The following is a 10,766-nucleotide window of genomic DNA, read 5'->3' on the forward strand; positions in this document are numbered from 1 at the left end:
TAAGAGTGGTGTAGGCGATTTTGGTGGTGGGACCAATGAAGCCTTTACATGAGATGCAGCCAAAGACCTGATAATTTACGGTTTTGAATGAGTAACTTTTGTATAAATAACATGATAATTTTACACATCACAGAATTGATAAATTAGGCACAAATATTGTGGTAACTTTGACTTGGAGAAAAATGTTGAAATATGTTTCGTTAACTTTTGAAATACCATGGTAATATACGAACCACGGACTTGATAAATTACGTACAAACACCGATGTAGCACTGACCAGGAAAGAACAAGTTGTTAAAAAACATAATCCAGTAACTTAAGCATAAAATAACACGGTAATATATGAACCACGTACTTGATAACTTACGTACGAACACCGGCTAACTTGCTCGGGAAAAAATAGTTGATGAAAAATATACCCCGGTAACTTATGTATAAATAGCATGGTAAGTACGAAGCGCAGACTTGATAACTTACGCGTAAACACCGTGGTAAGTTTGACCAGGGAAAAAGTTGTTGAAAAACATAACCCTGGTAACTAGCATGGTAATATAGCCCCTCAGAACTTTGCTGATAACCCACGCACAAACACCGTAATAGTTTTTGCCCCGGGAAAAAGATGCTGAAAACAAAACTCCCGATAACTTCTTTGTAAAGAGCATGGTAATTCATGCATCACATCCTTGGCCGAGTAATCATTGCTGGCCCATTAACTGGTGGGCAAAGAAAGGTCGATTATTTGGCCCATAACCCCTCCCAGCCCGCTCATGCTCCTAAATAGTTAGGGTTTGGCCCTCTTCCCGCCCCCTCCCGCTCCTCTCATGCTCCTAAATAGTTAGGGTTTGGCCCTCTTCCCGCCCCCTCCCGCTCCTCTCATCCCCTCCCGACCTAGATCGCGTGGCCAGGTTCACGTTGGCGCTTCGTCCCTTCCCTTCCTCCCCTATGTGTCGCCGCTTCATGTGCTCCCTCTATGCGCTGCTACTTCGCCTCCTCCTTTGCGACCTGCCACCACCCTCTATGTGTTGCCGTCGCGCGGCCGCCGTCTCCCGGAGTTGTGGTCCAGGCGTAAATTAGCAAAAAAATGTTGATGTATACATGTTTGTTGATGATTGTTGTCATATACATGTGCATGATCTATTGAGAAAATAAAACGGTGCCATTTGCTTCATATGTGCAATGTAGAATTTTTATAGCATTCAAGGAGTAGAGCATTTTGGAGACCGAGCTCCATGGAGCCATTTATTTTAAAAAATTCAAAATTCACAAATTTCGGTTTAAAAAATTCTGAAAAAATTAGACATGTATGCAAGGATGTAAAGTGTATGTGTGAAATTTTTTAGGATGAAATACCTTGAATTGCAAGCTTCACAAAAAAAATCATAGACTTTAAAGATGAACAGTACATATGCTAAAAAGCCTCAGATTTGTCTTTTTTGTGTAGCTCACATTTTATTGTATTTCGAACTAAAAATTTGCACACGTGTACATTATATATCTAGGTATATGTGTATTTATTTTCAGATTTTTCTGAAACTAAAAAGTTTGAATTTTGAAGTTTTCAAATAAAGGCCTCCATGGAGCTCGGTCTCCGTTTGGCATTTTCATATTGTCTCTATACAAAAATTGTGCCTACTGAGTTTAAAATTCCATCGATTAACAGTCGACCGATTAGTCCAGTTAACAGGCCGATTTACCGATTAATCTCCATTCCCAAGCTGAGCGAGCAGCTACCAGTTAACGATTTCCTCAGCATTGATTATGCGTATGTATGAGCGTCCATGTCCGTACTGCCTTCAAAAAGGGAACTTTGACTGGGGGCGGGGAGGGGGCGAAATTGTTGAAAAACATACCTGATAACTTATGGGTAAATTATGATATGCATGAACAACGAACCTGATAAGTTACATATAAATACCATGATAACTTTGACGGATGAAAAAAGTTGTTGAAACATATGTCGGTAACTTTAGTGAACACCATGATCAGAGTGGTAACTTTTGAACCAAAAAAAGTCATAGGAACATATCAACATGATATCTAGTTTTGAAGATATGTCAAAACGGGTTTTGAATCGAACCAATGGTTTGAGCTACAAAATATTTTGAATATTCAAATAGGAAAGAATGTTTGATGACATCATGAAATCCGTCTTTTCCTACATGCATGTAATTAGTTACTCTAATAAGGAAGGAATGTCACGCATATTTATGAGAAAGTAGAATAAGGTGAAGGCATACTCGTCTGGTTATGTTCCTAATTTCCGAATGATCGAACGTTATCACAGTTCAAAGTTAAAACATATGCAAAGGTGTACATAAATTGAGTGAATTGTAATGTCTCCTTGTTTTTTTCCTATGAAACTCAAACCAAAGGATGTTACCATAGTGAAATTTCCGGCTTAGATCGGCTGGACTTTGGTAGCCTGACTTTTGCCTCTGTCAACTGTCAGATGAAGAACGAACAATCTAGATTCACACATTTCATTTAATCTGATTTCACATGTTTCACACAACAATCTTGCTAAGTCTTAGACTGAGACTTGGTTATGTCTCAGTCGGTGCTATATTTGTAAGATCAAACCTTCGTATTCATGCAAAATTTTCTTTTTAGATTTTTTTTCTTTCTTTCTTACATGATACGTCATTTGACCGAGACTTAGTTACATCTCTGTCGACTGGGATCTAGCCGCACCCTTCACATTATTAGTGTTGGTGTATAAATAATGTAATTAGAGGACTTCGTAGGGTCTAAAATGTAAAGTGTACAAACAAAATATAACTCAGAACAGAGAGACTGGATCGGTGAGGAACGCTCCAGAATTCCCCCAAATCCTCTTCGTGCCATCTCCAGTCCCTAGCCCAAATCTTACAAATCTCACATGATTTTCATCATGGCATCAGGGCAGGTTAATCTGATGTGATTTTGATCTTGGTGGCGGCTGATTGAGGCGCTGTGTCGCCGTGATTTCTGGCTGTGGGTGTTGGTTGCTGCGCACCCATCTCCGTCGTACGCCGGCGGCCGCTGTTCTCTCGAAGCTGCGGAAGGAGCGCCGCGGCCGGCGTACTGTTGCCTGCCGCATCGCCGACCACCGTCTGGTGCGGCTGCGCTGGATGTTGTATGCTTGGGCTGGTCCATCAGGAAATTACTTGGTGATGCTGCGTCGCCCATGTCCAAGCAGTAAGCTAGCTTGCTAGGTGTCCGATTGATTGCAAGGCTAGCTGATTGATAGTGGTGCGTGCATTTGGTGCTTCTCCTGGTCTAGTCCCGTGAGATTTGGTCAGGCGTGCATACAAGTACAGTTCACTTTTCTTTGTCACTGCATTTGGTCATATGTGTGAGAAGAAAATAGTGTGTGCGCCTTCTTGTGGACAATTATGATTAGTGCCGCTGGAAAGCTCGTATTGCTGGGTGTCCGGATTAAAATACTCTGCTCGTGCCTATGTGCATTTGAGAGCAACTCGTAGAAGTACATCTACTTGCCATCAACATTTTGTACTAGTGTACTGTTGCTAGCGGAGTGCTGCAAAATCAAGTCCTGTGTGACTAGCTCCTGGTTGGGTTGTAGTGAGTCATGGCAGATCCAACCAAGGAGAAATCAGGGGATTCTAGTGTGGATAAGTTGTATGAGATTTTAAGCAAAGTATTTGAGCAGCAACAGCAACAACTCAAAGTGGTTCCTGAAGCAATCAAGTATGCACTTGAGCCTAATCCAGTAAAGTTGGCTGGACCGAGCAATTACATCGGCTAGGCGCGTCATGCCCAGTTAATTCTGAGTTCTCATGGCTATGAAGAATTGCTTAGTGCTGATGAAGAGAAACTGAAAAGTGACACTAGCACAAAACAGATTAATGATAGAGTGTTGGTCTGGTTATTAGGAAGCATGGAACCACCTATTCGAGAACAAGTTGAGACTATGACTACTATATTTGAAGTGTGGAAAGCTTTGGAGAAGCAATTTTCAGGAAAGTCAAATAAGATGCAGGCTACTCGCATCATGCATGAGTTGACTAACTTGAAGCAAGGCTCGAAATCAGTGACTGAGTATGCAGGTGAGATGAAGAGATTGTACAGGAAGTTGCATTATTACCACCCTTTTGAGCCTGTTGATAAGAATGACATGACTGTTCACCATACCTGGTTTGAACCGTTTGTGGGCAAGCTCTTCCTTGATGGCCTAAATCAGGAGTTTGATCTCCGTCGTCAGCTTATATTCTCCAAGACTGAATGGCTAAGCCTTGACGATATCATTTCCAGTGTGATTGAGGAGGAGACTCGTCTTGCTCAACCCAAGGAGCATGGTCAAGAAAAATCAGATGCACGTGCAGCCCTATCCATACAAGCTCGTCGTGCTCCTAAGTCCTTTGGTAAACTAGATAAAAGCAAACTTTTTTGCAACCATTGCAAAAGGCCTGGACACACAAAGGATGCATGTTTTGAGCTGCATGGCTATCCAACTTGGTGGGAAAAAGGAAAGTCTCAGCCAGGGGGAGGTCAGGGAGCTCATAAAAGACAAGCTAACCTCACTACATCCAAGGGAGGCTACCGGTGGTAGATGTGCGAGCTCTTGAGGATTTCACCTCCAAGCTTAGACTCTCAGAAGACTTGTCTTCCTCCCAGGATTCCTCTACAGTTGAATCTAGTTTCCATGCTACTTCACACAAAGGTATGACACCTCACCAGGCCCACAATGTTACAACACAATCAAAATCTTGGATTATTGATACAGGAGCTACAAACCACATGACAGGAGCTTCAAATATATTCACTTCCTATACACCTTGTTCAGGTAAGGACAAGGTACGTGTAGCTGATGGATCCATGGCACCTATCACAGGACGTGGATCTGTTAGGTGCACCAAGACATTGTCCTTATCTCCTGTCTTGCATGTTCCTAATTTTCCAGTCAACCTCTTGTCAGTTAGCTCTATTACTAAATCTCTCAATTGTAGAGGTTGGTTTGATCCTACTTGTTGTGCTTTTCAGGAGCTAGGGACAAGGAGACTATTGGGGACTGGGACTGTGCATGATGGACTCTACTATCTTGATGAAGGAAGTGATGAAGTTGCTTTTGCGTTATGCTTGTCTCCTAGTCAAGAACTACTACTATACCATCGCAGGCTTGGGCATCTCTCTTTTGCTGCACTGTTTCGTATTTACCCCTCTCTTTTCAAATTGTGTCCTAGGGAGATCCTTGTATGTGATGCTTGTGAATTGGCTAAACATACAAGGGGTTCATATCCTAGTATAGGATTAAGAAGCGGCAAACCATTTGAAATGATTCACTTAGATGTTTGGGGACCCTGTGAGGTTCGTTCAATTTCTGGGCATCGATGGTTTGTAACTTTTATCGATTGCTTTAGTCGCTACACTTGGCTTTATCTCCTGAAGCATAAGAGTGATGTGTGCTCGGTTTTTAAGGATTTATGTGCTCTTATTAAAAATCAACATGGGGCAACTATTAAAATCTTACGGTCAGACAATGGTACGGAATATATTAACCAGGAGTTTGGACAGTTCCTTGCCTCAAACGGCATTGAACATCAAACTACATGTGTTAACACTCCAGAACAAAATGGTGTTGCAGAGCGTAAAAATAGACATTTGCTTGAGGTTGCACGCTCACTTATGTTTACCATAAACGTGCCTAAATGTCTTTGGGGGGAGGCAATAAAAACTGCAACATACTTGATAAACCGTATGCCTCTTCGGGTTCTTGGCCTTAAGACCCCTGCTGAGTGTCTTCTTAAATCTAATGATTTTGTAGTTCCTCCAAAGGTCTTTGGGTGTGTTTGCTTTGTGCATGATTATAGGAACTCTGTTGGAAAATTAGATCCTCAAATGTGTTTTCATGGGTTATTCTCCTTCTCAAAAGGGTTACCGGTGTTGGTGTCCTTCGGAGCGCCGGTTTTTTGTGAGCATGGATGTGACATTCTGTGAACATGAATCATATTATGGCTCAACCAATGACACTGGCATTGCCTTATCCCCATCTGAAGTGCAGCAGGAAGGGGAGAGTGGTACTAAAGGATCTCCATTAATCCCTATTCATGTTTCCACTTCAGATGGTTTACCCACTTTAGATGATGTTCGAAATCAGGGGGAGGAGACAAATAGCGATGGGTGTAATAATGGTTCTGATCATGGAGACATACAAGATGCATCAGGAGACTCTTCACTTCCTTCACAAGATGGTGAGCTTGACATGCATGAGGACCCAGGTACTAACAATAACCTCTCTAGTCATGTTGCTCCTATTAGCACCATCAGGCAAAGTGATAATCAATTATCTATCCTTGCTCCTGAAAATGATCTACCTATTGCTATGAGGAAACCTACAAGAAATCGAAACATTCCTGGACACCTCAAAGATTATAAACATGATATAGCTAATTTCATTTCCTATGAATATTGCACTCCACCCTTCAAAAGCTTTATTGCCTCTTTAGACTCTGTTTCCATACCATCAAACTGGAAAATAGCTATAGAGGACCCAAACTGGAAGGGAGCAATGCTTGATGAGATGAAAGCCTTGGAGAAGAATGAGACTTGGGAGCTTGTGGATCTACCACCAGGTAAGCAACCAGTAGGATGTAAGTGGGTATTCACTATTAAACACACCCCTGAGGGAAAGGTGGATAGGTATAAAGCCCGGCTTGTGGCAAAAGGCTACACACAAACATATGGAATCGATTATGAAGAGACCTTTGCACCTGTGGCGAAGATGAATTCAGTAAGGACACTTATATCATGTGCTGCAAACCTTGATTGGGATATTTACCAGATGGATGTGAAGAATGATTTCCTTCATGGTGATCTCCAAGAAGAAGTATACATGCATATACCGCCTGGATTTGAGTCAAGTAAAACTGTTGGAAAGGTATTGCACCTACATCGTTCTTTATATGGCTTAAAGCAATCACCACGTGCTTGGTTTGATCGGTTTAGACATGCCATGCTAAAAAGGGGTTATTTTCAAAGTAATGCTGACCATACACTATTTTATAAGCATATTAATGGCAAGGTTGCAATCTTGATAGTGTATGTCGATGACATTGTGATTACTGGAGATGATTCCAAGGAAGTTGCAGAGCTGAAGTATCATCTTGCACATGAGTTTGAAGTGAAGGACTTGGGACAATTAAGATATTTTCTTGGTATAGAGGTCTCACGAGGGTCGAAGGGTATTTTTCTCTCACAACGAAAATATATCTTGGATCTGCTCAAGGAAACTGGTATGCTTGGTTGTCGACCTGCTGCTACACCTATTGAGCAAAATCATCGGTTATGTAGTGATGTTGGGACACCAGTGGATCGAGAGCGCTACCAGAGACTAGTTGGAAAGTTAATATATTTATCTCATACCCGTCCAGATATTGCCTTTGCTGTGAGTGTAGTTAGCCAATACATGCATGACCCAAAATCAACTCATATGGAGGCTGTAAATAAGATCCTACGGTATCTTAAAGGGTGCCCAGGAAAAGGCCTCTTATATACCAAACAAGGGGACTTGCAAGTTGAGTGTTATACCGATGCTGATTGGGCTGGTTCCCTAGATGATAGGCGCTCAGCATCTGGTTACTGTGCATTTGTTCGTGGAAACCTAGTTTCATGGCGAAGTAAAAAGCAAAGTGTGGTGGCTCGGTCTACCGCAGAAGCTGAGTTTAGATCTATGGCTCATGGCATATGTGAGTTATTATGGTTGCAGATCCTCCTAGCAGAGCTGCGGTTGTACAAGTACAAACCTCTGATGTTGTACTCTGACAACAAAGCTGCCATTGATATTGCAAATAACCCTGTTCAGCATGACCGAACCAAGCACATAGAGATTGATCGTCATTTCATCAAGGAGAAGCTCGATAGAGGGATAATTTGCCTACCATATGTAACTTCAGCCAGTCAAGTAGCGGATATACTTACAAAAGGACTCCCGGAAAAAAACTTTTTCCATGTTTTGTACCAAGATGGGTATGTACGACATATTCTCCCCATCTTGAGGGGGAGTGTTGGTGTATAAATAATGTAATTAGAGGACTTCGTAGGGTCTAAAATGTAAAGTGTACAAACAAAATATAACTCAGAACAAAGAGACTGGATCGGTGAGGAACGCTCCAGAATTCCCCCAAATCCTCTTCGTGCCATCTCCAATCCCTAGCCCAAATCTTACAAATCCCACATGATCTTCATCAATTAGGCATGCTCTTATTTTCAATGTGTTTTAACCGTCACATGATCTTATTTTCTATTGCTAAATCCACACAAATGCCCTTTGTTTCGGTCGTTATGCGCTCTTGTTTCCACGGGAGAATCAGAATCAAACACTACGTAGTTTGATCTCCCCCCAGACCGGAATCATGAGAAGCCACAAGTATTTTATAATGTGTCTGGCCAGCACAAGATGACGCCGCGCACCAGCAGCAGATGAAGCTCCCCTCCCCTGATACGACTCCCCCGCCAGTTCGCCCCGGGTTGTTGGGCACGACGACTGTGCCGAGCCACTGAACCTGCGGGGTTGGGTTGCGCGAACGGACGCCACCACCGCCGGTTACACAAGCCAAGCGTATCTCGCGTGAGATCACGGGGGAGGCTGGGGCTGGCCAGTCGTGGGCCGGCGCCGCCGCGAGAGGAGACGTGCGCGTGCATCATGCATGAGTCATGCAGCAAGAAACCGGCGCCCGCCAGAACAGTAGCAGCCGGCTGCATGTAAACGCGTAGGGCGATATGGCATTTTGTTAAATAAATTAATAAAGTACGTATACGCAAAGGAGAGTGTCGATGGTACGGACGGGCTCGCACGCTCCTGATAGCTGGACGAACGATTGGACGACGCGTTGCAGGCTGTATTCAATGCGAGCGTATGGCTAACAGGCCGAGTACGCCTGCACAAACGGTGGATTTCTGCGGCGGAGGCGTGTAAAATAACGTGCAATTAACGACCGACCATTATGCTGTTCCATTGGCACAGGTCTTTTCGCACGGTACAGAACAATGTCCGTTAGCTGCGCCACTGTTGATTAGATTATGCTACAGCTCTCTATTTGTTCACCTGGATGACTGGTCAACCTTGTGTTTGCTTCTATTATTTCTGTCAAGTCCCATAAACCAGCCCATCCAGAAAAAAAAAACTACCCACTTCTGTAAAGTGCGCAATTTTTCCATCATATCACGCTCTCGATCAAGGTCCAGCTGCTAAAAAGATTTCCTTTTACTTGGCTTGCTCCAATGATCTTTGCTTCGATTTTAAACCGCTTGTTTATTTCGAAAAGGTACAGAGAGATTTTTTTTTCAAACAACCAAATAATTAAAAAAAATCTATGTGTTCAACGTCTCATGCAAATGCTATCTACCAATTTGTAGGGAAAAAGACTAAACATTTTTTCACGGGGAAAAAAAGAACACCAACTATCATCACAAAATGTCACACTAAAATTGTTTTCTTCACTACAAAACACTAGTGCTCCATTTTGCATGAAAAAAAATTATCGATGCTTGCACCACTAACACGGAAATCTATAAAAATAAGTCGGAATTTATTGAAACCATTTAGACCATTTTTCCACCAAGTAACACGTGAGCCAAAACGCCATAAGCAAGGGATTTGCTGGGTCTGTGCTGCCGCGTTGTCACGTTCCTACAGAAACACTTATGGCCGCCTTGTTATCTTTTTTTACCCGTGTTGACATATTGTATCTGCTAAAAACAATCTTCATGACTAAATTGAAAACATGGCCACTAATACGCTGGCAGTAGTTGATACACTATTGAACTTCAACCAAACACTTCCTCAAACGGCCCCTCGTACGAGTATAAAATTAAAAATTAAAAATGATGTTCTCAAACCGGCCGTTGGTGGGTCCCAAAATGTTTTCTTAAACTCTGATGTTCCTTTGATCACCCAGATCGTAGAATAGTCAATGCATGCCTCCATGCCGCGGCCGACTCCATACTCCGGTACATATTGTTCCGTACATATTGATGTAGAACAGTGAACAAACGGCCTGCAGGAAACAGTAACATCCACGACCTCCATCGGTGTCTCCTGCTGTCGCGTACGTGCATTAAATATCCCTTGTACGCCAGCTGTATTACCACACACGTCCCGTATCTATATGCGAACGAACGCTTGACGATACCGTGAGCGCACGAGCTCGTCCACGCTAACGGATTTTCGTACGCAAAGGCTCTTGCGTGCGTCGTAGGTGTCACCGATCGGGAGATAATGTATTTGGCATGTGAAGAAGGAAGGGCATCGGCCGGCCGGCCCTGCCTCGCCTTCAACCGGCAATCATGATTCATGAAGATCGATTTGATTTATCTCCCCAAGGCCCAGAACCAGAAGTTTGACGTATTAAAAATGATGAACGAACGGACGTAAACAAAGCATGGTAGCGAGTCTAAAATGTGATGATACATTTGTGCTTTGGTCCGGCTTAAGGAAACCCAAAAAAAAAATTCTCTAAAAAAACCCAACAAAAGCTTAACCTAGTTGTGTGCGTGGGTGTGTGTGCCCACCAAGTCCTATTATTAGACTATGTTGCATGACAGTTTACAAAGACGGATAGATTCAGTGTAAGGTCTGCTTATTATGCTGAGTGAGTGGGAGGATCAGTACAGAGCAAAAATTGGCTCTAATGGAGGACAGTCAAGTAGCCTGAACCATCCTGTGTGGAAGAAAATCGGGAGCCTTAAGATGCCAGGCAAGGTCAAAATATTTATTTGGAGATGCCTTCATAATTCTATCCCTTTCCGGAGCACGTTAGCAAATCGCC

General features: G+C 42.8%; 1 pseudogene across 1 annotated transcript; it reads left to right on the plus strand.

Moving 5' to 3' along the window:
• The first annotated feature begins 2,793 nt into the window (after positions 1–2,793).
• Positions 2,794–5,417, plus strand: LOC147966186 (uncharacterized; annotated as a pseudogene). The gene is made up of 2 exons (XR_015608796.1): positions 2,794–4,663; positions 4,984–5,417. The product of XR_015608796.1 is annotated as an uncharacterized LOC147966186 (transcript).
• Positions 5,418–10,766: the final 5,349 nt, after the last annotated feature.

This window comes from Triticum urartu, chromosome 6A (genome assembly GCF_056163025.1).
Source record: "Triticum urartu cultivar PI428250 chromosome 6A, HENAU_Tu73, whole genome shotgun sequence".
NCBI lineage: Eukaryota > Viridiplantae > Streptophyta > Magnoliopsida > Poales > Poaceae > Triticum > Triticum urartu.